Genomic DNA, 6251 nt, shown 5'->3' with positions numbered 1-6251 from the left:
ACATCTGGTTTCACTATCAATTACCTCGCCACCCCAATATACTGAAACAATAACATAGTCTGCAGCATCTACATTGCAAAATATTAATGTGGTAAGTAGTATAGATACATTATTAGGATTTATATAAAAGTAATTTACAGAAATTTGCACATACCCGTCATATTCTGCAAGCTCTTGAAGAAGAAGTTGGATTCAATATTCGATTGAGTAAGTTTAGTAATTGAATGGTTTGGAGATTTGAATAGGTTTAGTGGTTGAGGAATTGAATTTGTTACTGTATGGTATAAATGCAGAGTTGTGTAAGTTTAAATGCGTTGTTGTATGACTTGATGTGTTGTTATTACATAAAAAGGAATATATTCCAATACATTTCAGAGTAAGCATATGCAGATAAAGCTTCGTGAATATATTCTCTTTTCCAAACACTTGACTACAAGCTCAAATATTTGTTTTCCCTGAGGATGGGTCTGGCTTTCAAGTTTCAATGCGTTAACATTGTTTTTTTTTTCAAATATACATATATTTTAAAATTAATAAATACTAAATCTAAAAAAAAAAATAATCAATCTCGATGAAGTCTTCTTTCTTTCTAAAAAGTAGTCCAAAGCCTTCACTCTTTGATGCAGTCTTCTAGGCCATTCCAATTTCCAAGCACTAGTTATACAAAAAAGATTCCAAACACTCAGCCACGTCACATGACCACATGAGATGTTTTATTTTAAGTTGGGTATGTACTATACAGTATATGGTGATAAATGTATATATACAATGGTATACGACAGCCGCAATACATCAGAAGAGAGAGAAAATGTATGTAAACATTTAATAATTTTTTATGCAAATATTGATATTCTTGTCCAAGTTTCTAAACGTCCATGTTTTTGTCCATTGCATTCCATTTCTCGGCATTTGAAAAAATGACCCGTGGAAACAAGCCCTAATCGTGAAATATCTAGGTAAAAGTATCAACTACAATATCTTGAAACAACGTCTTCCTGTTATTTGGAGACTTCAGGGCCGTTTTGATTTCATTGACATTGGTTATGGATTCTTCGTGGCACGATTCGGTAATTCGGTGAATTACATGCATGTGCTCTTAGACGGTCCCTGGAAAATATTTGACAACTATCTGGTGATTCAACGTTGGCAACCGGAGTTTGACCCCCTCACGGCGAAACTCTCGAAAATGGCGGTTTGGGTCCGCCTTCCCCGACTCCCCGTAGAGTACTTCAGAGAGGACGTGATCAAGCGTGTTCTAGAAAACATCGGTAAACCCCTCAAACTTTATCGCACTACTGTCGGAGTTGAACGGGGCAAATTTGCCCGGGCTGCTGTGGAAATAGATTGGATAAACCCCTTGTCACCCATGTCTGGGTTCGTGATAAACAGAGACTCGTTGAGTACGAGGGCCTTCACGTAGTGTGCTTTAACTGTGGCACTGTTTGCCATAGGGAGAATTCTTGCCCACAGGTGACACCAAAATCGACAAGTGCAGAAGGCATGAATCAGAACAAGTCTCCTACCATGGAGAAGGAGGGTGATCTGACTTAGTGTACGAAGGAGAAGAATGCCTCAAATGCTACTGTTGCCCCAAGGTATGGCTCTTGGATGCTAGTCACGCGAAAATCCGTGGAGCAGGATCGTAGGAATAACACAAAACATGCAAACCAGAAACAAGAAACTAGAAGTAATAAGGGCAATACCTTTGCCGTCCTGCAACATGTTGAGGATGATATGGGGGAAAACTTACTCTAGAATACGTCAAAAAAAAAGGCTGAACAGCCCAAGAAAGGTAAAGCTAAATCCCCTACTACTTCCACTTCAAGGGGCGAGAACATGCAGGAAACTCCTCAGACGTCAAAGCATGCGAATATGCAGACCAAAGGAGTAGCTGAGGGCGGCAAGTTGTCTAAATAGGCCGCGGTTAAACCTGCCAAGGTGGCGCATAAACCTTCAAAATCTAAGAATACTCAGAACATGGGGGCGGCAAGTGAGTCCACTCCATCGATCCCGGAAGCTTCCAACATTCCCAGAGTGCCGTATCAGGTAAGGGGGAAGGGAGGCCGTCTCGCTCAGAACCGTGGTTCAACCCGTGGTGGTGGGCGAGGTGGTCTTGGTACTGCCCTAATTGGATATCAACCCTGGATGATATTTGGATGGATAGAAATGCTTTTACAGGTGTCTTTCAGTTCGGGAGTGGCCGGTCCGACCCTGGTTCCCAGGCTCGGAACGAGTGCACCAATAATTGTGTTGCGGTCGACCATGGTTCCACGCTTGGGGAAGGCGGTTCTCAAACCTCCCCTCCTGCCGGGATTTCCCCATGAAGATCATTTCTTGGAACTGCACGGGTATCGCAATTGACCGGGCTAGAAAACATGTCAAGCAGCTTGTTAGCTCGACCAAAGCTGATGTCCTCTGTCTCCTCGAAATTCGCTCCCCTAAAGCGGATAGAATGATTAGATTGTCCTATAGTCTAGGATTTACTAATCACTTTATTGTTAAGCCTTTGGGTTTTGTAGGTGGTCTTTTACTACTTTGGAATCAGGGATAGGTCAAGCTTAATGTCCTAAACCATTCTTCACAAGGCTATTCATACTAGAATATGTCTAGGCTCTTGTGACTGCTTCTTCACTTTCTCCTATGTTAGGCCTAACCCCTTGGCCAAAAGCAGACTTTGGGAGGAGTGTAAGATTTTTGGTGACTCCGTTCACGCCCCGTGGGTTGTTCTTGGGGACATCAATGATATTGCATCAATAGAAGATCAGTGGGGTAGCGCGACTGTTAATAATAACAATATTCAAAAATTTGTAGATGCTTTTAATTCTTGTGGCCTTTTGGATCCGGGTGTTTCAGGTTCAAAATTCACTTGGTGTTGTTGGGCGGGCAACAGAGTCATCCAAAGGCGATGGCTGGATAGAGTAATGTGGAACATGAACGCTCAATAGACCTTCCCAGAAGCTAAGGTGGTGATCTTCCCGAGGCTGCACTCGGATCATAACCCGGTGATGTTCATTGACGAGGCGGGTCGACCACCTGATAGACATCTTCGTCCTAATCGGTTTGAGGTTGCCTGGTTGACTAGAGCTGACTATGGCGAAATTTGGAAAAAGACAGCCGGTAATGATAACAGAAATATCGGAGATATGATTGAGTTTATTTCTAGAGAGAGCTTCCGTTGGAACAAGAATGTTTTCGGGAATATCTTCCATCGCTAAAAGAGGCTTGAAGCAAAGATTAATGAAATCCAAATTAATAGCAGTTATCAATTCTTGGGCGACCTTCAAAACATGGAAAGGGAACTTATTCATGAGCTTAACGAAGTCCTGGATCACGAAGAAACCCTTTGGTTCAAAAAATCTAGGCAAGACTAGGTCAAGGATGGGGACAGGAACACTCGGTTCTACCATAATGTAGCTTTGACTCGGAGAAACAAGAACCGGATCAGGTTCTTAAAAATCCAAGGGAATTGGACGGATGACCCTACGATTTTATCTAATCATATAACTAATTATTTCTCCTCGTTGTTTTGCAGGAGCTTAGTGACCACGGACGTGCCGAGGCTCCCTATATCTGATGCTCTCAGAATTTCGGTGCTCCAAGGTGCTAATCTAGTTCGTAGTGCCAATTCTGACAATGTGAAAAAGGCGCTCTTCGGGATGAAAAAGTTTGGTAGCCCCGGCCCGGATGGGATTCAAGCTATTTTTTATCAACACTTCTGGGAAGAGGTGAGACCAGCCTTAACCACCTTGGTCAACCAAGCTCTAAGTAGTGGTACCGTCCATAGACCGCTGCTCAAGGCTTTCGTGACCCTCATTCCCAAAAAGGAGACCCCAGAGTCAGCAGCGGACTTCAGGCCGATTACCCTGCTCAATGTGGCATTTAAAGTGGTCTCAAAACTTATTGTTAACAGAATGTGGCCTTTAATGTGCAACATCATCGGACCCCACCAAAATAGCTTCCTCCCTGGACGGTCTACACTTGATAATGTGATCCTCACCCAGGAAATCATTCACACCATGTAAAGAAAACGTGGCAGAAAAGGTCTGGTGTTGGTTAAGGTGGACTTACACAAAGCCTACGCCAGTGTCGATTGGGTCTTTTTGGAAGACACTCTTGAGGGCTTCGGTTTTCCAAGAATCCTTATTGACCTTATCTTATTCTCCTTACGAGAGAGTGACATTTCTTTACTTTGGAATGGCGGTCGTCTCCCGCCCTTCATGCCGGGGAGGGGACTTCGTTAGGGAAATCCTCTTGCCCCCTACCTTTTCAACCTGGTGATGGAAAGGCTGGCCCATGACATTCAGTCCTCAGTGGGAAACAGGAGCTGGAAACCAATCCACATTAATAGGGGTGGCCTCGATATTTCTCACCTCTTTTTTGCAGATGACCTCATGCTTTTCGGACAAGCTTCTGTCCGTCAAGCTTCGACGATCTTGGATTGTTTAAACAAGTTCAGCAACGCTTCAAGTCTCAAGGTAAACCTCTCTAAATCCCAAATCTTTTGTTCCCCTAACACTAATGCAGGTTTGAAAAGGAGCATTAGCAAAACTCTGGGCATACCCATCACGGCTCAGCTTGGTGCTTATCTCAATATTCCCATGCTTGAAAACAGGGTATCTAAGGAAACTTTTGTGGGAGTAATCGACAAAATGAGGAAAAAGCTATGCTCGCGGAAGGCGAATTCGCTGAGCATGGCTTGCAGAAGTATTTTGGTCCAATCCTCCTTGGCCACTGTTCCCACCTACACCATGCAATCGATGGCCCTACCGTCAGGAATCTGTAAAAGATATTGACCGAATCTGTAGAAATTTCCTTTGGTGCCACTCAGATTCTTCTAGTAAAATCCACACTGTTAATTGGAGTGAGATATGCAAGCCTCGGTCTACTGGGGGTTTAGGCATTCGCAAGGCCAAAGACTTCAACCTAGCTTTTCTCACGAAACACGCCTGGCAGGTCCTGACCAACCAGGACAAATTGTGGGTGAAAGTTCTCCGCGAGAAATACATAAAAGGACAGGATTTCCTCACGCTTAGCTGCAAGAACAGGTCTTCTTGGGGTTGGCGTAGCATCATCAAAGGGAAGGACATTCTAGCGGCCGGAGTCCAATGGAAGGTGGGTGATGTATCCTTAATTAAGTTCTGGAAAGACTATTGGGTCGGAGACAAGCCCCTCGCCACCAGCTCCATCATGTCGAGAGAATTAAATTGTTTCTTTGGAAGATCGCCAAGAATGGGCTCTTGACTAACTCCGAACGGCAAAGAAGAGGCTTGACGGATGACCCTAGCTACCCTCAATGTGGCAGCGCCGATGAGACACTCGATCACATTTTCAGGCAATGTCCCGTGGCGTTGGCATGCTGGGATCTCGCAAGACCGCCTCGTCACCTCATTTCAAGCAACCACTTACAGTTGGCTCAATGGATGGAATCGGCTTGCATAGAAAATACTAAGGCCCACGAAGCGGCTCATTGGAAGATTCTCTTCCCCCATTTTCTTTGGAATCTCTGGAAGAGCCGCAACAACATCGTCTTCAACAGGATTAGTTGGACTGTGAACGACATCCTAGTTCGGGCGAAGCGGGAGACGGCGGAAGCGGCACATCTACTACTCAGGAGAAATGGTTTGTTGATAGCGTCCCAGGCATGGGTTCAATGGACGCCGCCCCCACATGGCGTCGTGAAGATTAACACTGATGGGGCTCGGAAGTCTGCAACAGGTCTGGCCAGCGCGGGTGGTCTCATTCGTGATCACATGGGGCGATGGCTTTCCGGCTTCACGTCTAGAATTGGCTACACCACCAGTTTTCTTGCGAAACTCTGGGGAATCCGTGACGGACTGAGGTTGGCACTTAAAAACGATCTCCGGTCTATCATTCTTGAAACTGATTCAGAAGCTGCGGCAAAAACTCTTGGCAATGACTTGCACTCCGGTCTGGTAGATAACACCTTGATAGCTGATTGCAGACACCTCATCACTCAGTTTCAGAGCTTCAAACTTATGCATGTGTTTCGGGAAGGCAACCAATGTGCGGATTTTCTGGCTAATTTGGCTCAAACATCGGTCTGGGGCACTTTGGTGGTTGACTCCCCTGCGGAGGGGCTGCCTATGCTCTTGGAGCGCGATGCGATAGCAATGTCTTTTAGAAGAATTAGATAAGTCTTGGGGGTCGTCGGCCCCTTCCCTTCACCGAAAAAAAAAAGACATGTGCTAGTGAGAAAAATGTTTTTCTTGCTATTTTCAAAAAGAAATTAT

The sequence above is a fragment of the Ipomoea triloba genome, chromosome 14, assembly GCF_003576645.1.
Source record: "Ipomoea triloba cultivar NCNSP0323 chromosome 14, ASM357664v1".
Classification (NCBI taxonomy): Eukaryota; Viridiplantae; Streptophyta; class Magnoliopsida; order Solanales; family Convolvulaceae; genus Ipomoea; species Ipomoea triloba.
The sequence above is the reverse complement of the archived record's forward strand: the minus strand, read 5'-3'. Positions refer to the sequence as shown.